Source organism: Stenella coeruleoalba (assembly GCF_951394435.1).
Source record: "Stenella coeruleoalba genome assembly, chromosome: 2".
In the NCBI taxonomy this organism is placed as follows: Eukaryota; Metazoa; Chordata; class Mammalia; order Artiodactyla; family Delphinidae; genus Stenella; species Stenella coeruleoalba.
In genome coordinates, this window is record NC_137147.1 from 65,567,443 (window position 1) to 65,592,922 (window position 25,480).

The following is a 25,480-nucleotide window of genomic DNA, read 5'->3' on the forward strand; positions in this document are numbered from 1 at the left end:
CTGTGGCGCGCAGGCTCCAGGGTGTGTGGGCTCTGTAGTTTGTGGCACGCGGGCTCTCTTGATGAGGCACACGAGCTCAGTAGTTGTGGCACGTGGGCTTAGTTGCCCCATCTTAGTTCCCTGACCAGGGATCGAACCTGCGTCCCCTGAATTGGAAGGTGGATTCTTTACCACTGGACCACCAGGGGAGTCCCCTGGAACAATTTTTATTAAAGTTGAAACTGAGGAGTCTGAGACTGGACTAGCCTTTCACGGAAAAGAGACACCACCAAAGCCCTCAACTTAGCTAGAGAAGAGAATTCCAGAAACATAATTGTAATGTCTTGATGTGCTAAAAGGTTGGAAAAGGACCTGGAGAAAAAATTTTAATTAAACATTCAGGGAAGCCTAAGAGTTTGAGTTTAACTGGAAGGAGGTAAGTTGTCTAATTCAGATAAATTAAAATAACAAAAGTAAACAATCCAAGATCACTTGGTTTTGACATTTTGAATATGGTACATAAGTAAGTGAGCCTAACATGAGAATATGGAGTAAGCCATCTGGTGCCCTTAAGAGATAAGGCAAACTCTGGAAAATCACAGAAGTGACTGTTTATATACTCTTAAAGGAAAACTAGAAAATGGCATTTATGAAAATGAACCTACCAGAGGTCCAGAGAGGAAGAGATGTTGGGAGTATCTCCCTAACATGAAAGGAAAAATCTGACATTTTGTCTTGGAATCACTCTACCAATAAACCAATGATAATTCAGTAAGAGGAAGTTTTTGTGTCTTACAGGAAGAAGACAAAAAAGTGAAGGGAAAACAAGATTGAACTGAAATAAAGGAAACATCCAGAAATGTGAAAGAAGAAAGTTTCTTAGAGTAAAGAATACCTTTCTTAGACTCATAGTATGAATGAGGCAGCACTCTGAAATCTATTAAAAGACTTCTCAAATCCAGAAAATCAATGAGATCCAGAAACTTTCAAAAAGAAGTAGGTTAACTATATTTCAGAAGAAAGAGAAATAAAAATAGGATGATATCTTTGAAGAAAAAGGCCAAAGAAGAAAAAAAAAAAAAAGGCAAGGGACCAGGGCAATAATCTGAGAATAACTTGATTTACTCAAGGGATTTTGAGGTGAGTTTCTAGAGCTTTGTAAAAGCTAGTTAGATCTGTGAAAAATGCCATTGGTAGTTTGAAAGGGATTGCACCTGTAGATTGCTTTGGGTAGTAGAGTCATTTTCACAATGTTGATTCTTCCAATCCAAGAACATGGTATATCGCTCCATCTGTTTGTATTGTCTTTAATCTCTTTCATCAATGTCTTATAGTTTTCTGCATACAGGTCTTTTATCTCCTTAGGTAGGTTTATTCCTAGGTATTTTATTCTTTTTGTTGCGATGGTAAATGGCAGTGTTTCCTTAATTTCTCTTTCAGATTTTTTGTCATTATTGTATAGGAATGCAAGAGATTTCTGTGCATTAATTTTGTTTCCTGCTACATTACCAAATTCATTGATTAGCTGTAGTAGTTTTCTGGTAGCATCTTTAGGATTCTCTATGTATAGTATCATGTCATCTAAAAACAGTGACAGCTTTTCTTCTTTTCCGATTTGGATTCCTTTTATTTCTTTTTCTTCTCTGACTGCCGTGGCTAAAACTTCCAAAACTATGTTGAATAATAGTGGTGACAGTGGGCACCCTTGTCTTGTTCCTGTCTTAGAGGAAATGGTTTCAGTGTTTCACCATTGAGAACGACGTTGGCTGTGGGTTTGTCACATATGGCCTTTATTATGTGAGGCCCACTTTCTGGAGAGTTTTTATCATAAATGGGTGTTGAATTTTGTCACAAGCTTTTTCTGCATCTATTAAAATTATCATATGGTTTTTATCCTTCAATTTGTTAATATGGTGTATCACATTGATTGATTTGTGTATATTGAAGAATCCTTGCATTCCTGGGATAAACCCCACTTGATCATGGTGTATGATCCTTTTAATGTGCTGTTGGATTCTGTTTGCTAGTATTTTGTTGAGGATTTTAACACCACATTGTACAGCAATTATACTCCAATAAAGATGTTAGAAAGAAAAAAGCACCACCCTCCACCCTGCACCCTGAAAGGCCTAGAATAATAACCCCCATAGCTTGTTCAGCACGCTAACATATTTACAGTACTTTTGCAGCCATTCTTCATTGAATGTCACTAACTAGCATCCTGCTGGCCAAATCTACTCCACAGACATGCTTTAGGTTGATCCACAAATTGATACACTGATACCTGTTAGGAACTTCTGTTCATTCCTAAAAAACAGACTGCAAACTGAAAAGCCATTAAGTTTAAAAACTTTTTCCATTCATTTAAATGAAAAAATTGTAATGTATTGCATCCCAAATCAGTATACCCAAACTATTTTCTCAGGTTTAAAAAAAAGGTATAGCAGTTGAAAAATGAAAATAACTATATAGGTAATAAACAATTTAAAGGTGAACAAATATAGTTTGCACATAAAAAGGCTAATTAGAAAATCGAAAACATGGAAATGTCACAAAATAAGAGAAGGAAATATACATGAAGAAAATATTTTCAGAAATTATCTTGAAGAGAGGGAAAGAACATCAATGAAAATTTTCACATTAAGGAAGAAAGTAGCAATTCTTCTTTTAGGAAAAAAATAGGAATGAATACAAATAGAGAAATTGATATTTTAAATCAAATAGTAATTGTCATTTAGAGGTGGAAATATAGGTGTGTTTCTTAAACCTTGAACTCTTGACATTGTTTACTCTTTTCCTCATTCAATTATGTACAAGGCTTTTTCCCTCTTGCAGACTAAGAATTTTAAGCCAAAAGAGATACAAAAACTATTTCCTTTAAAGTCACTGCAATTAATACAAAGTAGACAATTCTTTATATTTTTGCTCCATTCAGGAAAGATCTGAGAACTCTGATCTCCATAAAATTGAGTGAATACTAGGTACTGGTCTAGATTATTACAGATTAGTAGTCACTCAAGAAACATTGAATAAAGGAGGAAATGACGAACAGAAAAATATACATACACACAAAAACACTGCTTTTTCCTTGAGGAATCACTCAAGACTCTTAAGTCACATCAAAGACAAGACATCGAGAACTACTAAAAATATTCTTTCAAGAAAAATAATTCAATAAAAATGCAAAGCTTCTCAAAATTTTGCTCCTTAAAAATTCTTTAAAAGTTTGAATCACTAGGGCTTCCCTGGTGGCGCAGTGGTTCAGAGTCCGCCTGCCGATGCAGGGGACGCAGGTTCATGCTCCGGTCCGGGAGGATCCCACATGCTGCGGAGCGGCTGGGCCCGTGAGCCATGGCCACTGGGCCTGCACATCCAGAGCCTGTGCTCCGCAGCGGGAGAGGCCACAGAGGTGAGAGGCCCGCGTACCGCAAAAAAAAAAAAAAAAAAAATTTTGAATCACTAGGTTATATACATGAAACTAATATAATACTATAAATCAACTATACCTCAATAAAAAAGTAAATAAATAATAATAATAAATGAAACACAGTTTTTAAATATTTTATCTTTTGACAGATCATGAAAAGACATTTCAGAGAATTAAAGTTTTGAATAGGGGCTTCCCTGGTGGCGCAGTGGTTGAGAATCTGCCTGCTAATTCAGGGGACACGGGTTTGAGCCCTGGTCTGGGAAGATCCCACATGCCGTGGAGCAAGTAGGCCCGTGAGCCACAACTACTGAGCCTGCGCGTCTGGAGCCTGTGCTCCGCAACAAGAGAGGCTGCAATAGTGAGAGGCCCGCGCACTGCAATGAAGAGTGGCCCCCGCTTGCCACAACTAAAGAAAGCCCTCACACAGAAATGAAGACCCAACACAGAAAAAATAAATTAATTAATTAATAAACTCCTACCCCCAACATCTTCTTTAAAAAAAAAAGTTTTGAATAGGACTATAAGTACCTATTTTTTTACCTAAGATTATGAACAGATTATTAATTTATTTTTATCTTTCACTGCATTCATCAGACTTAAATAAACCATGTTTAAAGGCTTCTTTTTGCATAACAGTACCAGCGGCACTTTTTATTTACAAGTTTTCATGAAATTGGCCTGGAAGCAATTAGGATTAGTCAGAAACTTGCATAATGATCATAATTTTTCATGAATAGAAATGTCTATGCATTTTAAAATAGGTTAATCATTATAGTCCAGATAATGACATCTTTTTTATGTGAAACCTATACTGTTTTGTTAGACACAGGGTGGGAGAGGGAAGATTTTAATCCTACTGTGATACCTGAAATAAAGTTCAAGTTCCCCTCAAAGAAAGCCTGCTTGGACTATATGAAGCAAAATAAATCTACCAGGCTGTCATCACCCACTAGTACCCCTTGCCTTACTTCTACTATATATTTAAAAAAAGAAAAAAGAGAAGAGAGATGACAAAAAGATAATCTAGGGCACACATTTCCTTGCCTCCAGCCACTAGACTCTTGAGTCCTTGAAGGCACAGACCAAACATTACTCCTTTTTGATCTTGCGCCTGACACAGGATGCTTTTGATACATCTTAGGTGGATGAAGGTAGGTCAGTTCTTGGTACAAGATGTAAGCCAGGTATTAAATTGTGGAGGGATTTGTTGTGCTACCAGGCTATCCGGTATAATATTTTATTCTGTTTCCTATCCTGGAAAGCCCATTTCTTTATCCAGCAAACATTAAGCATCTTCTAGGAACCAGGTACTGTTATTTTGCTTGGGATACAAACAAAAATTCCTTTCCCTCATAGCCTACATTCTAGTGGAGGGAGACAGGTAATAAATAATTGAAATAATCAATATCCTATGTTAGTTGATAAGTGCTATGGACAAAGAACAAAATAGAGCAGGTTAAAGGGGACCAGGTGTACAGAGGGAGTGATTGTGATTTTAAGCAACGTGGTCAAGGTAAAGAAGGTGACAGCTGAACAAAGAAGTGAGAGAATGAGCCTTGTCCTTTGCAGGAAGGGGAGTCTGAGGAAACAGCTTTAGCAAAGGCCGTTATGTGGGAGAGCCTGGCCTGCTTGAAAACTAAAGGTAGGTACCTAGAGCAGAGTGGGCAAGGGGAAGCACATGTAATGTGGGCCTGTGTAAAGACTTTGGCTTTTACTCTAAAACAGAAATCCTCTGGATGATTTCTGAACTGAGGAGTGACATCATCTGATTTACATTAAGTGAGATCCTTCTTACTACTCTGTTAAAAGAGACTGAAGCAAACAGATCAACAGGGAGGCTCTTGCAGTAATCCAAATGAGAGATGGTATTTGTATTCGTTTGTTAGGGCTGCCACAAACAAAGTACCACTAACTGGGTGGTTTAACCAACAGAAATTCATTGTCTCATAGTTCTGGAGGCCAGAAATCTGGGATCAAGGTGTTGGCAGGGCCATGCTCCCTCTGAAGGGCCTAGGCAAGGATCTGTTCCAGGCCTCGCTCTTAGCTTGTGGTAGCTTCAGGTGTCCCTTGGCTTGTGGACAGCTATCTTCTCCCTGTGTCTCTTCATATCAATGACAGCAGTGAAGGTAATGAGAGGTGGTCAGATTCTAGTTAAGATATGAAGGTCTGGCCACAGGTTATCCTGACAGATTGTGGAGAATGTAAAAGAGAAAAGAATAAAGGATAAGTCCATGATTTGGGCCTAAGAACAGGATATGTTGCCATGAAGATAGGGAAGACTACAGACAGAGAAGTGAAGGTGGCAGCCATGAGGTGCACTGTTCAGATCTCCCTGCTGTGCGGCATGTGGTTAGCTGCCAGTCTCCAGCAGATGCACCTCCAGGCTTTGAGGCAGCATTCAAGCCAAGGCCACAGACTGCCTGAACTGCTCTCAGCCAGTGACTGTGCACAGCAGGGCACTAGGGCAGGCCCACTCCAGCCCGGGCAGGATGCCTCTAAGGGCAATCTTTGCTCTGGTTCCTTACCTGCCCCCTAAGACTACCTCAGAGCTGTGCTGAGTCTCAGGCTCTTCCTAGCCTTTCCTCCTTTCTTCCCTCCCTTCTTTCACTGGTTTCAGATTTACAGTGCCATCCAAAGGCCCTCCCTTCTACTCTGGCTCTTACTCCCCTTTATCCTTCACAGGTGTCTCCCTCTATAAATCCCTTGCACTTCTAATTCCATTTTGGCATCTACATCCAGAGAACATGAACTGACACAATCGGTAGCAGGAGTGGGCTGAGAAAGCAGGCAGTAAGATGAGAGTTTCAGACTGGATCAACCACCCCTCATCTAAAGAAGAGCATACCCCAGGTGGTTTGTGGGGCACAGATAGTCCCTGGCACAAGGTGGTGGGCCAGCTGCTGAAGATGTTACTGGTAGTGATGTGGGAACACATCCCATTGGAGGGGAATGCCCTTGCCGAGAAGATGCAGGCATTTGAAAGGTAAGGGGGGAACAATGTATAAAAGGACAGTAGAGTCAGTTGGTTATTACTAAATTGTATTGTCCTGCAGAGGGATAATGAACAACTTGAGAGCACCTTCTAACAAAGTATAAGTACAGTTGAGTATAACAATCAGAAAACCTTTTTGGTAGTTTACAAAGAGACCCTTCTCTCCCATAATGAGAGAATAGACACAACTGAGGAGCAAACACATGGCTGAATAGTCCAAAGCTCCAGAAACATTTAAATGCTTAGCCAAGGCAGGTCTATTACGCAAAAATCCTAATTAGAAAAACCTGAGACCCATATGGGGGAACATGGGTTAAAGCCCAGAGGCTTACGGCTCTCCATGCTCTCCTAAACCCTCAGAGCCTGCAGAGCCTACCACTCAGTGTTAGAAGCTAGCACATCCCCCATGAAGGAAGACACGACAGAGGCCTCTCTGCCACAAGAAGTACATGCCACCTTCAGGAGTAGTCCCACTTGTCCCCTGCCTGCCAAACTGATAACTAGAGATAAATTCCGGCATAATCTGTGGTGATGTGCTAAGGCTGATAAGAGAGCAAAGAGCTGCCAGAATTAGCATGTCCCGACAGTCCGGGGAAGGACCTCTGTGGCTGGATTTTAAGGGTGCTTAATCAAAGGAGGAGGAATATAAGACTGTGTAAGCAAGAATAAATTGCCTTGGGGCATTCTCTTGGGACATGGGATTTAACATCCTGGCAAGGACGCCAGCAAAGGAGCAAACTTGCGGTTAGGAGGCTCCTAGAAGCCTGGAGAAAACTATAGCCTATTGTAAAGAAAGTGGAAATGCTTGAGTGGCCACAGCAAGCAGTAGAAGAAGGGATAAAGAGGCTGGGGGAAGCTGGCATACTGGAATGGATGCATTATGTGATGCCACAGACTCACCAGAAGATTGTATTTCTTAGGAGAGCCAAGAGGATGCTTCATTGACCAAGGCCATCAGGAATTTGCTAGGGAGAGGAGAACCAGCTTCACTAAGAACTCCAGTAGTGGCTCTACTCTGCAAGCCAGAGCCTATGGTAAGAGAGGCAGTCACAAAGCTTGGCTTATTGACAGTGATGGGGTTGATGGGGCCCCAAAGCAATTGAGCCCTGGTGGCAGCACAGAAGCCAGGAGAACAAAATTATTGCAGTGACTGGAAAGGCTAGAGGGACAGCTGACTGGTCAGGGACCTGAAAGGAAAAGATACCAGAAGATCAGAGACAAAAATATACATGTAAATGGACATATAATTGTGAGAATGAAGTGTGAAGATTTTTGTATCATGTTAATGCCATAAGTGCCACCATGGAATAGGCACTGAGCAATTAAATAGGCAAAATGACTCGGCCAGCTGACATGAGTCAGCCTTTGCCACCAACCATGCTGAACTAACAAGATGGGCACAGGCCCACAATGGCAGAGTATACCTGGGCCCAACAACATGATCCCCACTTATCAAGGGCAATCTGGCTACTGCCATCTCTGAATTTTCAACCTCAGAGATGAAAGCTGAGCATCCTATATAGCACTATTCCTTGAGGAGAACAACTAGCCACTTGGCAGCAAGCTGACTGTACTCCTTCAAGGGCCAATGACTCATTCTTATAGTAGACACCTATGCTGAGTATGGGGTTGCCTTTACTATCTGCAGAGTCTCAAGCAGCACCGCTATCAGGAATCACAGTGTGCCTATCCCACAGACGTGGAAGGCCACGAAACACAGTATATGACCAGGAACCCATTGCACAATGAAGGACATGTGCAGCAGGCCCATGACCATGGAATATACTGGTCATATCGCACACCACACCATACAGAAGTCACTGGCATGACAGAGCATTGGAATGCCCTGTTGAAGGTATAGCTGAAATACCAGCTTGGAAGCAATTCTCTGCAAGGATGGAGTGCCATCTTCCAAGGATGTAGTGTAAGTATTGAATCTATATGGTGCTGTGTCCCAGTAGGAAGAATTCATGAGTCTGCGAACCAAGACATGGAAGCAGGAGTGGCCCCACCTTACCATCATTCTCAAGGACCCACGGGGGGTCATTGTGTTTCCCATCCTTATCACTCTCGGCTCTGTAGGGTTAGAGGTCCTGTTCCCCAAAGAAGATGCACTTTGCCAAGGGGTACAGCTTTCTTTGATAGCATATGTAACCTGTTAAATGCAGAGCCCCTCATTCTCTTCAGTTTAAGACATAAGCAAGGCATCACCAGCTACACTTCTACAGCTCATGACTGGACAATGTTTGCAGTGCAGAAACTGCATGTTTGGGATCCCCTGTACATCTGGTTCCACCACTATTTTATAAGATGTTTGGGGCATGAAAGGATTATCCTCTGGTTTACATGCATGTTCCTTACAAAACTGCTAAATTACTTAACCTGCCTTCCTCAACGGCTGTTTCCTGTATAAGTCCCAGTTTAGTGAGAAGAGCAAAAGAACCACCTGCTGCTTGGGGCCAGGGCTGAACTGGTTGATGAGTCCCTGTTTATTTAACCCTTTCCCATATGCCAGATGTAAGTGACACTACCTCCCTCTCTGAAAGCAGAAGAGGAAATACAGCATTATAATGAACACCTGAGACCAGATATGTACAATAATGAGCTTCTGTTGTAGTGAATGGAATGTTAGGAATCATGTTCTTAATATGCAGAGGCTAAAATGAAAGGTCGGTTTTTCTGTAGTGAATTAGAAAGTGAGCAGATGCTGTCTGACTGTGCTAGGAAAAAGAAGGCAGCATTCTGACCACACCCTTCCTCCTCTGAAATTCCCAAAGCACTTGTGATATTTTGTTGTGGTGGGTAGCTTAGATATTTGAATTTTTTTTTAAAGAAACTTTAATGCTTGCTTTCTTTTTTGTTTTTAACTTATTTTATTTATTTTGGCTGCATCGGGTCTTAGTTGCGGCACGCAGGATCTTTGTTGCGGCATGTGGGATCTTTTGTTGTAGCCCACGGGCTCCTCTCTGGTTGTGATGCACAGGCCTCTCTCTAGTTGTGACACATGGGCTCCAGAGTGCATGGGCTCAGTCGTTGCAGCACGTGGGCTCTCTTCTTGTGGCACGCTGGCTCCAGAGCACGCGGGCTCAGTAGTTGCGGCACACGGGCTCTCTAGTTGTGGCACACGGGCTCCAGAACATGCAGGCTCAGTAGTTACAGCACACAGGCTTAGTTGCCCCATGGCATGTGGGATCTTAGTTTCCCGACCAGGGATCAAACCCGTGTCCCCTGCATTGGAAGGTGGATTCTTAACCACTGGACCACCAGGGAAGTCCTTGAGATCTGAATTTTTGAGGCATGGGAGAAATTGAAGAGCTAAGTCTCACAGGCTCACAGAACTAAGAAAAAAGGAACAAATGTAGTACTTAGATGTCTTTTCTCCTTCTAACATAGTGTACAGTCAGGCATTTAAGGTACCTCCCCTTAAAGTGAATTCTGCACAAACCGGGTCCAGAGTACTTGTGTTCTACAAAATTATTCCTTCTAGAAAATTCATAATCAAAAAAGTAACAAAGATGGACATTAGTATTCAAAATCAGTAGCAGTCCAAAAAGCTAGTTTTAGAATAAACTTTATACCCAAATAGAATTTCATTTGTACAGGCCTGGGTCTGAAAGAGAAGGGTTAGGTTTCTAAAGATAAATGGGTTAAAAGCTGCCGAGTCTGGAGAGCATCGTCTGAGTTGCCATTTATTTGGCATCAGCTACATTCAGTTTTTGAGTCAAAGCCATTACTACGGTATGAAGGAGACAGTTGTTGGTTTTAAGGTCCTTCAGTGGAGTATGAACTCCCTGAAATGCCAAGTGAGGAAAGTTCAGGCCAACCCAGCCTGTCTTTTCTGAGAGACGGCCAAACCTTAGTGACGATCTGATCTGGACAGCCAAGAAGTCTTAGTTTTGATCTTTTGTAAGGAAAAGTTGGGACTCTGCCCAAGTCAACAGAAAAGGGAAGAGGCCAGGATGGGAATACAGCCTGTGAGAAGATGTCTGCCTACACACTGGGGAGGCATGTCCAGTTTGAGGCCTCCTGCTTGCCTGCTTAGGCCTTAGGCAATTACTGAGCTGCTGTTCCATGAGCCTTTGCATAGAACATATATTCATCTACTACGTCTTTATCATGCTGTTTTAAAACATCTTAGAGAGGTCTTATCAGTGACAGCTAACTCTAAGCTAGAGAGCAGGACATTGTTGCCTCTCCAGACCCCTTTCCTGGGAGGTCTAAATCAACTCCTTGGTTCACTGAATGCTGGACATGAAGAAAGGTACCAGGCTGGGAGCCTGGGAATAGACAGCTGGGTTCAATTGGGCTATGGAAGCTGCTTTCTCTGTAGCATATTACTGGAGAGGCAGTATGGTGTAATGGTTTCTGTTCCCCATTCTGCCACGTACTAGCTATATAAATTCTAGCAAGTTTTTCAATCTCTATAAGCCACTATTTCCTCATCTGAAAGAAAAAAAATAGAAATACACCTACCTCATAGGAAATAATGAGATAATACATGTAAAGTGCTTGGCATATATAACTGGTTGACATCTGTGTTTTCCTCACTACAATAGAACAATGTATTGAGGAAAAGAGAGACAGGAAAGTAATTCCTTATCTATGACTCTGTTTCCCAAATTATATAATAGGGGCATGATTATTATAGCCATTTGCCTTAGGAGATATGTGAAAGACAAACAGATGTGAATCCCATTGGAAAAGAAATATAAGATGGTATCGTTAACAGAAGGCTATGACCTGAGGAAACTAGAACATGGCCTTGATGTTTGATTGTTCCCTTTTGGGAGTATTATTCCTGAACTCTACCTTCCTGCTTTTTAATTCTCCTACTAGATAGGAAAATTCACATTTTCAATTGCTGTTGAGTTACATACTGAGATTTTAAGGTGCAGGTAATGGTGAAATCTCATAAGCTCTTTCAGGCAAGAAAATTTTTAAAAATAAAAGCAAAAAACTACCAGGTGATAAAAAATGAAGCTATCATATGCCCAGTGTTGCTAAGTTAACAAGAAAATCATAGTAAACTTTGATAGCCACCTTCAATGAAAGAGAATTTAAACTGACCTAATTCTATCAGAAATAAGACCTCTTTCCCTCTCCCCCACCCCACAGCTACCCTTGGAAAAAAAAAAACAAAATTCTGATTCAAACGCTAACATTCCTGCAGTGCTTTGTTTTTGCTGAAGAAATTTTTTTTGTATAGTTTATTGCCGTTCCTTGAAAATAATATACACAAAGTCCTAAATATTTACCAGATGATACAGATCTGCCAGGGTTTTAAGCCAAGTTTCAAAAGTTTTATGAAATCACTTCTTGGACATGTTTCTAACAATCTGGCCCATGAAAATTTAACTGGGGAGGATTTTTCCACCTTCTTCACATGGCCTTTAGGTCACAAGCCTCTGTGTGTGCCCATATGAAACTCATACCCTGCAATCGTGAATGTCCTTTGCTCGTTCAGAAGCACTTGTTATCACTAGATAAATATACAAAAACGTTTATTCTCTGGGAACATCTATTGATATTTCCAATGAAGACACCATGTGCTCTGGCTTCAGTACAAACTTATTTTCCCAGCCTCCACCTACTCAGATCTCAAATATCTGCCCTCTTAGCTAAATAGCTTCTCAGAAATAAATTTCAATTCAGTTTTTATACAATAGCAATTTTCAATTCAGGTTCCACAGAGCCAAATACCAAAACTACCTCAATCAGAGTAACTCCAGTTGTATTTTTATCTTTAATCTTTATAATTTTATTTGAATTAGGCCTTAAAACATTTGGGGGAAAAAATCATATGTTTCTGTAAGTATAACCCTTAATAAAGAAGAAAGTCAGTTTCATTACTTCAGTTACTAGAACCTTTAACTAATCTTAGATATCAAAATGTCATATTACCATTTTAAAATCTTTCGAAAGGATTATAAGCCTCTGAGAAATTTTAAGAAGAAACAAGGATGCTGGCCTTTCACATCCTGTCCCAGTTGCCTTGAGGATCTGGCTGCCAAAAATCTTAAGTCTTCCCCATGGGAGTCCCACAGACACATCCAGACAGGAAGGTCACATTCCATCAAGAACTCCAGAGGAAGAAAATGATGCAGAGGGGTGCGAAACCAGGCCAAGCATTTACTACAGACCAAAATCCATCTATAAAGCAGTGACCCAGTTAGTAAGGAGACATTATCCTCATTCTACCAGACTATTATTTTTGTGTTTCTATGTGGGTCATAGCACAGAAAAATCCACGGAGGATTTGCCAGGGAAAATATGGAAGCTACAACTGAGGATTGTTGACCCTACTTTTCTACTCGAGTTGTCACATGAAGGAAAAGGTGAGACCACAGGGAGTAGCAAACCCAGACATTGGGATTTCACAGACAAGAAAATGTTTTTTAAAAGAATTAGGAAACTGACTCACAGTTGCTAACTTTTACTTTTGCCGTGCAAATATATGCTTAACATGATCACTCTCATCTATTACTATCATTTTGTAAAAGGGCATTTTAACACCAAAAAGGAGGGAGATTATGATCTCAGAGAAAAAGGGCTGATCTTTCCTGAATAGATCAGTTAGCCCTCTTATACTAACATCACTACGAAGGCAGCCACCTTGCCCCCCCACCCGGACTTGGATTGAATGTTTTGTTTTGTTTCCACTTTAAACCAATGAAAAGTACTTCAAGGCAATCCCAATCAACATACTGTATAGCCAGAAGAATGAGGCCAGAGGGTACTGTGATGCAGGCTCCCAAAGCAACTTGGACCTGAGCTCAGCAGACTGGTAGGGAAATCCCTGAGATAACTCTGGTTGTGAGTTAAGGTGATCCAACAGAAAACCAAGTACATCGTGGCATTTTACAAGCTTTGCTGTGTACTCTGCCCAGCCCTGAGAGAGGGATGGAGGCACCAGGAGTGCACACCCTCTCCCACACTGCCGGTCAGCTTTCCAAGCTTGGTGATCCTTTTCCAGCAGATGGCAGAACACACACAGAGAAAACTCCAAAGCCACCCAAGGTTTCTGCCTCTCAGTTGGTCCCGGGTATGATTTCTTTAAAAGTCTTGAAAGAAGAAAGTTTGCAAAAAAAGTCCCACCCACACTCCACCTTGAAACCTATTTACACAGTACTTCACAGAGAGGCTGAAACTCTTTGCAAAGGGAAAAGCCACAAGGTAAAGAAAGCCTGACCAATAAACTGCAAAGACCAGGATAAACATCTTCGAGATGTTAGAGAGCCTAGCAAATAACTCGTGCATTTTTTCATTCTAAACCGAAAGCTTTCATTAATCTTCATCACATGAGCCTATAAAGGTATAGTTATGAATAGTCTTTACTAAAGAAGCCCATGGATTTTACATTGCCTCTTTCCAATGAGAGAAGTCATACAGTAACCAAAGTTATTCCTGACACAGTGGGTCAGAACAGCCAAGAAAACTAATCTTGTGTCTCTACGGGTGTGTGTTTTCACAAAAGCAAAACCATGTTCCAAGCTGAAAAAGTTTTTCCTAAAATACACTCTAACTGAATATTTCAGACACAATAGTAAGTAAGTAGGTCACTTGCTCTCTAGGATTCAAAGAATATCAGCTTGTGGTACTCCATCTGCAGTTAAAAGGAAAGCACTCCACACCACAAGAACATCTTCACCATAAAGCTCTTTATAGCAGAAGCTGCAGCTCAGGGGTCAGATCTATGGCCATGAGTTTTGTAGATAATTTTCAAAACTCATTAGCATCCTCAAGAGTACCAGTAATTGAGCTTCCAAAAAATCTGCAACAACCATACCTACACTACCACCCTCCCTTGCAGGCAACTTCTAGTCAGAAATTGGACCCAGGAATATATGTCCTAGAAACATTTTTAAATAGCCTTAATTTGGTTGTCAAATCACGCTCCTTCTCCATGCTCTCTTCTTTTTTTTTTTACAGTGTCTAATCCGGTCCTGCCCCCACCCCCAAACAATTACCCAGTGTTCCCAGGGATGTACCACACTCTGTGCTTTCCAGGATGCTACCTGCCATGCAAAATAGAATGTTAGATCCAGAAAGGATCTGACAGAGGAATTAACACAGCTGCTTCCACTGATGAGGAAACCTCGGCTCTGAAAAATACACTCCCCTGGGCCACAATTTTCTGGTGCCAGAGTTACCCCCATCCCTCCAGGTCTCATCAGATTGTTCATTTTCACCAGACGACAAGCGTGGGGACAGAGTGTCTGACTTCGTGGTTACTCCTCTCAGAAAACAGGTCTTTGTTGAACAAGGGGTTTGGGTTTGGAAATTGCAGGAGAGACCAGTTGGAGCAGACACAATTTTGAGCAGTGGGTACTTTCCATGTCCTCAAATGACATTCTGCCTGTAAACAGACCACACTATAAAAATGTAAGCATGGAGGACTGAGCCCTGGAACCCCTTGGCAACTGTAGAGAACATAAGCTCCATGAGGGCAGGGACTCTCTTTTATTTACACCTAGTGTGAATTCACACCCAGTACCTACAACAGAAGCTGTCACTGAATAGCAGCTCATCAGTAAATATTTGCTAGATGAACAAAATGAAGGATGGAAGCATCCCTCTTCCATTCTCTCTATACTCAGTCCATCTCTATCCACTTTTTGCTCCCTGTTATACTTAAGTCTAGTTGCTTTCATCAAAACTCTGTTGTCAGGTAATACCTATCAGTCATTTACATTTTAGTAGCCTTTAAACCACTGCTTGGAGTGTTTGGAATTTCAGTTTTCTAAAAAAAGCTCTGGCCCCTCTGCAGGCCCAGTCTCAGTCAGCAATGGAAGGTCTCTGTGGCCAGGCCCTATCCATCCTCCTCCCCGTGCATATGGCCAAGCTTTGAATTCTTTGGAAGAACAGCAAACTGTTCATAGGAACAGTTCCTTTCCCCAATGACCTCTGGATTCCCTCCTTTGGCTCTCCTTAGCTTTCACATCTTTGTAAAATAATCTAAAACCCTATCTTCCTGCTGTCTCTATCTTCCTTTCTCAGCTGTCAAAACCTAGAAGACATGCTGCTGTTGTGTATTTAGGCTCAGCTGTACTGTTCAATAAATGCCAAGCCCCTTGTTTCCCACACCTCACTCAGTGGAAGCCAAAGCACCTCACCTTATTAAGCAGGAGCCCATCCTCACCCTATCACACACTAGAGGGCGCTGTTGCTATATCCAGGCCCAAGGAACTTGGAGCCATGGAGAAAAAGGAAGTGACAGAGCTCTCAAACTCCTGGGAGACATTCCTAGCTGGGCCTCTCTGCACAACCACGCTGCACAGTTTCTCAGAACCAAAGACCATTACACCTCATCAAACTGCAATTCCAGGGTGAAGCTTACACATGGTACAATAAAATGGGAGGACTGAAGATTTCCAAACTAAAGATTTTACTGTAAGACTCATTTAGGGACACAGGTTCACATAAGAGTATTTATGATGACGACTGGATGTGAATAATTAATTCTCACTCACCACTGAAGAAGACAATTCTGTTTGGACAACCAAGCGGCAAACACTGTCAGGCAGAATTAGATGTATCAAAGGCAACCAGAACAGCCAGGAAACACTTGAGCTTGTCCGTGCTTTTCACAGTGATCTTTCCTGGTATGTGATGTCTAAGACTTTGGGAATGAAAGCTTCATACACAAACAAATGAATATCAGTCTCTCTCAGCCTCCAGCTTGGCTATTGCACAAAGCTTGCAGGCTGCCAGAGAAGCCTCCCTGGCCTCGGTTAACTCTTTGCTTGAATAACTGGTGGACCTGCATTGCAGGAAAAGCTCTCTCACGCAGCAGAAGGTCTTTTCAAATTTCTGAACAAGTCATCATACAGAGAAAGTATACTTTCGTTGGGTTTGTGGGTTTTTTAAGATAAATTGAGAAAAATGGGTATTTTTTTTAAAGTTCTCTGAATGAGACTCTCACCTAACAGTATGAACGTTAAACATTCCCACACAGGGAAGAATGGATCTGCACCAAGGGAAATAACTCTGGTATTAATCCAAGAAGAAACAATCCCGCTCGCCCTCCCCCCACCACCAGCTGGGGTTTCACACTTTTGTTGCAGTGATTTGGGTACTCCACACAAATGCTAATGAGCAACAATTCACTAATGCTAATGATTAGAACTCTCCTTGGCTCCAAAAGCAACCCAGCCAAGCTAGAAACTTGAAGGATCCCAAAGTGTTTCAAGAGGGACTCAGCCAGTCAGAGGTGCCTTTTTAGGGCAAGTCTTACACAGAACATTTTCCTTTTGCTCTGAACTCCATCCCTAAAAAAGACACCATCCCAACTACAGCTGCATCAAACTTTCACATTAAATACAAGGAATTTCCAGTACCCGGTCTTTTGCAATAACTAGCTTGACATTTCCACATAAAGCTCTAAAGACGAGGATAAATATACCATACTTAATAGAGTGCTGGGGAAACTTCTAAGAAAGTAGCCCTTAACCTAACTTCTGCCCTCACATACCCAAAAGATATACTCCCATTAGTTACCAAGGCTGTCTACCGCAGGGAACAGATCAGAATGAGGAGGCTGGGGGATGAGACGTGGGGTATAGTTTGAAAACGCATACTCTGAAAAAGTGACTGGAGAGCCCCCTGAAGGGACTCTGCTTAACCTCATTGGAAATCACTTAGGTTATTTAACACGATCATAAAGCAAAGAGAGAACACAGGTGGGTAACACCAACATATTCATGATTTAAGGTACTGATGAACAATGCGTGAGTACCTCCAGTCCTACCCTGAAGTTTTACTCTTTAAAATGAAAAACCCAAAGACAGAGCCTTGAATCTACAGTTAACCAAAAACCTTCATATGCAAAATGCTAACTAGTTTGAAAAGTAATAGCATAAGCAAGTTTTAACTTAACATTTTCAGCTACAAGTCATTCCTGTGATTTCCTAATCCAAACTGTGAAAGTCTTGCTTCCTTAGTAAATTGAGCAGAGATCTCAACCACGCTTACCCATTAGATTCACCTGAAAAGATTAAACCATCCTTCCCGCCTCAATGGACTATCATTCTTAATCGGCTTGGGGTGGGCCCAGAGCAGAGTACCTTTTTAAACTCCTCAGGTGTACGGCCAGGTCGAGTACCACTGAGCTGGGGTATCCAGGCCCACCACCTGAATGTAATTAACTGCCTTCTTTGAACTTCCCCATATCTGAATTTTATTCTGCACAATGAAGTTAATCGAGAGTCCTCCCACCGGAATAGAGTAAAAACAAGACTGTAATCATAAAAAACTTTGAGGTAATGAAAAAAAAGGAAGTGGGTACTTTTATCTTAATATTTGAAACCAGTTGTTGGCACTGCTAACAATGAAGCCACAAGATGTTGATGAGACGGTGAGATAATATAGCAAATATGTAGCAAATCTGTAATTCTTAGGTATAAATGTGTTACATCTCCTTACCAAAGGATTTATTGCATTGCAGAATTCAGCATTAAATTCAAACAAAGAAGCAACAGAGGGACAGAGAAGAAAGGGATGTGAGAAGCCTGCATCGTGAAAAGTCTAAACTTATATCCAGATGGTGCTGGAAGAGAGGTTCAAACCCTTAGTCCTATGGTGTGAACACAGCATCGCCATCTGGGGAAGAAGCCAGCAATGCCAAGACCTCCCTGCCCGCCTCTTCTTTGCTTTTTTTCCTCTCCCACACCTCCCTTCAAGGCCAGTGGACCTAGTGGGGTTCCTGACTGAAACCACTCAGATCCCTCTGCCCTGAACAGTACAGAACAGTCAGCCTCTTACTGCTGGCAGAAGTTAAGGGGAGATAGACTTCCTAAGGCCCTAAACCATCACTCAGCACACCAAATAAGATCTGGGGACTGAGAATCAATAGACTAAACTGTAGAAATTAGGACTCTCAGAGTCCCAACTTGGGGTCAGAAGAGGCTAAATGGTACCCCTCAGTTACACAAGCTCTGAACTGGCAAATTTTACCTTCCTGGACAACAAGAATCACAGATCCGCTTGGCCAGCAGAGGATGGCGTATCTCCACTCACCCACGCCTGTGGCATCACCATGACAGTAACACAGCTGGCTACGTAAGGACAAAACACGAGAAACACCTTACATAATCAAAGATATGCAGAAAGGTGACATGCATGGACTTGTATCGGAATCTCACTCAGGCAAAAGTCTCTAGCTCCTTCCAAATGTATCTCTAATGACCTAATTTGGTCAGGATTTTGGTGATACAGCTTAGCAACTGTACAGCTTAGCACAAAGTAGCTTCCCTATGCCTTCCTACAATGTACCCACAACCCCTGTTTTGACCCTTATCTCAATCCTTCCCAGTCAAGGCAAGCCCCAGGTTTTCAGTTTCCTAAATGGGGCCCAGGCCACCGCAATGACTCTTCATGCAGTCACCTCAAACTCTTGCTTCTAGAAGACTGAAGCAGGCTTCTAGTAGCCACCAGTTCTCAGGCATATACTGTGTTCTAGGCTCTTAATTTTGTCTTCACAACAACTTATTAGGCAGGTGTATCATCCCTATTTTACAGATAAGGAAATTGGAGCACAGAGAAACTGAATAACTTCTGTCCAAGGTCACATAATTAGTAAGCAGTACAGCAGTCTTTGAACTCAGGCCTGTCTAATGCTAAACTCATGTTCTTTAAAATAATAATGGTGGTTCTTATATAGTACCGCGTGCCAGGCGCTGATCTAAACACTCTCCAAATCTAACCTTAGTCTTTACAATAACCCTAGGAGAGAAATACTATATTTGCCACTACCTTTATGCAGGGAGAAAACTGACAGACAGATGCAACAACTCTTAAAGTTGCAAAGCTCATAACTGGCAACACCAGGATTCAAACCTAGGCAGGCTAATTCCAGCATCCAGACCTTAACCACAGTACATACTGCCCCCTACCGCATTCTCCCTGTAACTTAGTTCTTTCTGTATTCATTCATTCAAATATTGCTTATGTCCCCAACATCTTACCAGATATTATAGAAAGATAACTGTTATTTGACAAATTTCTTCCCTCAGGGAGCAGCAGTTTAGATGGGAAAAATCAGCAAAACAGTATCAAGAAAGAAGGCAGTTACCAGAATGTGAAGTCAGGTAATACGTGATTGGGGCAGCAGGAGAACTCGAGCACTCGGACAGGCAGAAAGATCTTGCTGAGCACTGAAACTGAGTCAAATTTGGAGAGGTGGAGAGAATGGTCCAGGTGGGGGGAATAATGTGAGCAAAGGTAAAAGGAAGGAGGTAACTGCCCCCCATGCCAGACCCTGTATGGCTGTTTTATGTATGTTATCTCATTTATTCCTCATCCAGGTCTATAAAGCATCCTCATTTAACAGATAAAGAAAATAAGGTACAGAAAGTCCAACAACTCACGATCATACAACGACTAAGGGACAGAGCTAGGTTCATCTACCTCCGACACCCTTCTCTCAGCCAGGGGCCTCTTCGCAGGTGAACACAAAATGACGAGGCCAGGGAATCAAGCAGAGCACTGGCGGGGCCAGGCAAACTCTAACCATTCTGATTTCTAGACCCCTTAGAGCAACTGGGGTTCTCTGTCTTCCCCCCGTCCCACAGGGTGTGTGCATTTTCAACTTAGAAGCCTCTTCCCATGGAGTTCCCACTCCAAACAAGCTCCCTTTCTGCAAACTGACATATTGTGACTTGCCTTGTCCAAGTATAGAGCAGTCCTTTCGGGCCAGTTTAGCTCACCAGGAAAGGGCCTCTCTGAGAACAAGCTCTCTGCTGGTGGGGCCAGCTGGCGGGGACACAGGCTAGGCCTTGGGGCCCTCTAGGATCCCCTAATCCAGACCCCTCTGTTAGGAGGAAAAATCTGAGGCTCAGAGAGGGGAGGGGAGTGACTCACTGAAGGCATTCCCTCACCCCACAAAAAAAAAAATTAAAAAAAATTAAAAAATCTGAGCTCCATAAAAGTGCTTTGGCAAGCAGAGGTCTGAAATGCCTCCAACAGCCTGGAGAAGAGGGAACTAAGGATCTGCCTTCCCACATAGTCTCTCTTTAGACTCCAGTGCTGCTAAGACTAAAAAGGGCAAATCTGTTTTCTTAGCAAGGTTCAAGCTTGACTCAAATTTGTATGGCTAGGAAGGGAGTAGAGGTGCAAGGCCATCTAAATGTGAATCATCAGCTCTTAATCAGCAACCTGGGGGGTGGGAAGTTTTGGGAAAGCGCGCCTGCGAGACCTTTGGATTGGCGCTCTTCCCTCTGTAGGGAAAGCAAGCCCTGATGTGACAGCACCCACTTACAGCCTCTTATAGCATGCGTTTTACAGCACCCACTGTCTAGAACAGGTATATAGGTGTCGTGATGCTTCCAGTGTACCCTCAGGTGGCCCTCTAAACAGACTTGAAGTAATAGACCCAACTACAGCAAAGGAGAATCTGCTGTCCAAAGAGTAAAAGCAGTACCCATTATGTCATCATCAGAGTGTTTAAAACGTATATCAGGATCATTACTCATCAAACTTTCCCTCTGGGAACAGATATAGCCCATTGCTCTTTCTAAGGCCGAAAGCCTGTGTGTTATCTTCCATTAATATTTCCTGTCACTCTTCAGTTCCATTTCCACCAATCATCACATTAGACCACAGCCAAAAGACATACCGTTTTTAAAAATGTACTTACCTTAATGTGCTCAGAGTACTTATAGGTCAATTTCCCTGCTGGCTACTTTTAGTGTGGTTGTACAGTGTATGATGAGGACTTCTTCTCTTTCTCTTTAGCATTAGGTAAAATCCTCAGACGGAGCAGAACCTAGATATATTTAAATAAAATAAACCAATGACCTTCGGCTATATCATTCACATAGGAGTGGTTGGATATGCATTTTTTCTAATCTAGGGCCTATTGGCCAAAAGTAGTTTGAAATATTTGGGAACCTAGAGATTGGATGACTTAAAGGTAAGGAAGCTGGACCTTTCCTCTTTCTTTAAATTCTCTTTTCCCCTACGCACACCTCTCTGTGTTTGCCGCCTACCTCTCTGACCACTCATGGTTAGGTTGCTTTATGTATCCCTCTCCCTCTGCCAAGCCCTAAATGTTGGTATTTCCCTGAACAAACTCATCTATTCCCATGGGCACAGCATATATTCCCAAACCTGTACTTCAACTGATATCTCTCTTCAGAACTTCAGACCCATTCACGAAACTACCAAACTCCCACAAGCACCTCAAACTCAATCTGTAGAAAAATGAACTCCTCATCTTCTCTCTCTGCCACCTCCTCACAGCCACTTCTCTCTCTCTTCTCTTGTTGATGGCACCATCTTCTAGCATTGCCCATGTAAGAGACCTAGGACTCACCCTTCACTCCTTACTCTTCCCCACCCAAGATCCCTCACATCCAATCAGTGTCAAACACTGTCATCATCCTCTCTTGAATCCATCCACTTTTCTCCACTCTCACAACCACCAGTCTAGTTCAGGTAAAAATCATTATTTCCCAAAGTTGAGATAAGTCTCCCAACTGGTCTCCTGATCCTACTTGAGCTCTTCCAATCCATTCCTTATGCTGAACCCAGTGATCTTTCTAATATGTATATCTAAGCATGTCATGCTTTTCACTAAAAATCCTCCTGTAGCTCCATTCTGCTTTTAGGATGAAGTCCAAATGTCTTAACCAACTGAAGATATCCTGCATAACTTGGTCTCCACATACCTCTCCAGCCGCATCTCTCACCAGAATTCCTTCACATTTCATGTTCCAGCCCCACAGAATCTCTTCCAGACCGTCACACCTGCTGTTCTCTTGCCTGCTGGCCTTCCTAGAATCACAGAATTGTACAGAGAAAACGGACTGAAAAATACCCAAATCAGGACCGTAAACCAATTTCCTCCTTATCTGCAGAAAACTCAATCCAATTAAATAAACATTTATTGAGTGCCCACCAAGGGTAAAATACTACCTTAGCAGCTGCAAAGACACTTAATAAGTAAGGCATAACCCATGCCTATGGAACTTGCAATCTCATTGCTTCTCTTAAACCTGAGTTTTAAAGTTCAGGTTCCTGGGCTTCCCTGGTTGAGCGACCGCCTGCCGATGCAGGAGACACGGATTCGTGACCCAGTCCGGGACGATCCCACATGCCGCGGAGCGGCCGGGCCCGTGAGCCATGGCCGCTGAGCCTGCGCGTCCGGAGCCTGTGCTCCGCAAGGGGAGAGGCCACAACAGTGAGAGGCCCGCGTACCGCAAAAAAAAAAAAAAAGTTCAAGTTCCTGAAATGTAGTTCCTTTCCTCAAACTTAAGTTCAAGGCACGCTAAGAAACTATCTGTTCGTGACACAACTGGCTTGTGCCTATATTTACTTTACCAGAATATTTCACCCCCATCTCTCCCAATCCAGGGCCCACATACCATCTCCCAATTTCTGAACTTCAAAGAAGCACTACCCGGCTGTTTATGCCTAGATTAGAAAGCTCGAAGTTCCTGTTGGCTTTTTCAGCTGTGGCTTATGGCAATCTAATTGGCATCGATCACCAGGGATTCCCAGGAGCCTGAAGTCCAGCATTTAGTAGCTATGTGTGGTGTTGCATCAGTCAGGACTGGAGTTTTAAGTTTAAAATACTGGAGCTCAGGAAAGGAGTAGAGAGAAGAGCCATCCTGAAGAAATTTAATAGATAGCCTTTTGGATTGCCCCTGAGCACACACACAGCAAAATGATGGAGCTAGGCAAAGAACACTATCTAAAAGCAAAAGACTATATCCTATGTCTCTGCCGAGCCAGAATGTGATTTTATGATGGAGACACAATCTTAGTGATAGTTTTCCTTCTTCTTGGTGGGTAGATGACTAGAAGGCTTAGTATTACTAGAATTTCAAAGAGGCGTCCCCTCTGTGGGCAGACAAATGACCAAAAAGTCACTCCCTCCTCCTGACTGACTGGAGGCAGGCTTTGTGCAGGGCATGCACTGCATGTCCATGTGTGGTTGGCCCTGGATGGCACTTGTCTGCCTTCCAAATTCATGGCTATCACTACATAAATGGGAGATACTATCTCAGGTTTCTCACCACCCAGTCCTGAACAAGACGGGGTCTACTTTCAAAACACAGAAAGTTACTATAATACATTTTCCATACTTCTCTACTTGGAAACTCATGTGAAGATTCCTAGTGCCTTAAACTTTCATCATTTGTTCATAATGGCCGATCCTGGCCCACCCCTCCACCCCCCTCGATGAGGCAGAAATTTGGATTGTTCTCAAATACAACACAAAGAGAATTTCTGGCAACCAGAGTTTTACCCAGGGGTGGTAATGAAGCATAATTATCCTTGGCTGACCAGAAGCCGAATGACTATTAATAGAGAGAAGCAACAAGAAAGTGTCAAATAGGATAGGGAGCATGCTATACCTGGGTTGAAACACTCAATAATTAGGAACAGAATGTAGAGAACCAAGTGGCCATTTGCCCTATGTCTTATTCCTTTTGGTTTTTTAGGCTGGATTGATTCCTGTCTAGTTCAAGGTGGGGCGTGTACTAGCCTAATTTGGTCTGGGAACCAACCAAGGATTCTGGATGCTACTTTTAAGGCAGGTCCTGGGCCTTAGTTTACCTGTGTTCCTAGGTCTAAAACACCTTTCCTTCCATCTATTGCAAAGTAAGTTTGAGTGTTTGTCAGACAGCAACAGCAGTAAACAAGAGAGTCGAAAAAGATTGGATGCGGCATCATCAACCTCATGTTTTATTTGCATCCCTAGAACTCTGAAGATTCTGCATTTGGCATAGCAAAATCTCCCCCATAGGACTGCACGTGGAGTGACTTTCATATTTTCCACATCTCTGGTCTGGCCTTATTACTCAAAGGACATTAACCCCTGCATTCCATCTAAGAACCTATCAGTAAGTCTTTCAGTCTAAAGAAGTAACAAATAAGGAAATTACTGATTTACAAGCCAGAAATATTTATTGAGTTTGGAAACATTTATCAATTGCCTTCCATATGGAAAACAAAGGATTTAGCACTAGGATGGAGGAGGGTAGGGTGAAGAAGGGCTTGAAAGATGAGAGACAAGAAGCCTCCCCTCAAATGACCTTAAAATTGGGGGAAACACACAGACACAAAAATAAATAATACAAAAGAGAGACAGAGCCCAGGTGTATGGGGCTGTGCTTGCTGAAAGAGAACCAAATTTGGAACTTGCCATACCATCAACAACTTTTAAATATTTTTCATTCTTCCAGAGTAAAACCTTATCATACCTGCGAAGGAGAGAAACTACAATAAACAGAAATACGCTCCTTGAGGAAGATTCGTCTATATTCTTTTACTAATCCCAGGACAGAGGCCCTGAGGTTTATTTTCAGGTTGATCTGGTTTTGATGTGTATGAATGATTTGGTCAGTAAGATAGCAAATAGCCAAAGAGATCAAAAGGATTAGAAAGGCCCACTGAGACAAGATTATGATCCATCCATCAGCATATATATATCTGGGCTCTGCAGCACGGCTGGGACACAGACCTACTGAGCCAACTGGATGCCACCATAACTGTGTGCCCCAAGAGGCTTCTACACCCTGGGGAGACAGTAATGGCAGTCCTAAGAGGAAGATCTGTGAAACCAACTGCAGAGCTCCCCAGTACCCTGCATTAAAAGCCATCAAAATTGGAGGCTTTGCTGATAAGAGAAGTGGAGCATTAGGGAAGATAACTCAAGGTACTGAAAATCCTCAGTCAGACCCACTTCAGCTTGATTGTAATTCTTGGCTCCAGGCCTATTTCTGAAAGACATCAAACATGGAAAGAAAATAAGTCTGAGAAAAAATATAGCTTATTCCATTCGGAGGATAGACAATGAGACATGTAACAGATGGAATGGGAAAGGGCAAAGGGCGTAATAAGACTCGCTACAGGATTAAGCGCTCATCTGATTAAAAGCAGCATATGCAGGGCAGAGGCAGAGCAAAACCACACCACTCACTCCACGCTTCAGGGTGTGCAGCCGTCAACACGCCGGAGACCAAGTGGGAGCCACAAACACAAGCCCCGCTGAGAAGTATCATGACTGGTTAACTGGACTGTGAAGGTTTTGCCTTGATCTTTAGTCATGAAAGTCTCAGCCACAGAAAGAACTA

At 42.4% G+C, this 25,480-nt stretch overlaps 1 protein-coding gene across 6 annotated transcripts in view; it reads right to left on the reverse strand.

The window, feature by feature from the left end:
* AKAP6 (A-kinase anchoring protein 6) overlaps positions 1-25,480 on the reverse strand; it is a 598,487-nt gene that overhangs the window by 537,901 nt on the left and 35,106 nt on the right. For all 6 annotated transcript variants that reach the window (XR_013827168.1, XM_079913691.1, XM_079913693.1 and 3 more), the window contains exons 2-3: positions 22,067-22,172; positions 21,034-21,162 (exon numbers count right to left, since the gene is read on the reverse strand). The gene's annotated coding sequence lies outside the window, so the exon portion shown is untranslated. The remainder of the gene's footprint in view (positions 1-21,033; positions 21,163-22,066; positions 22,173-25,480) is intronic.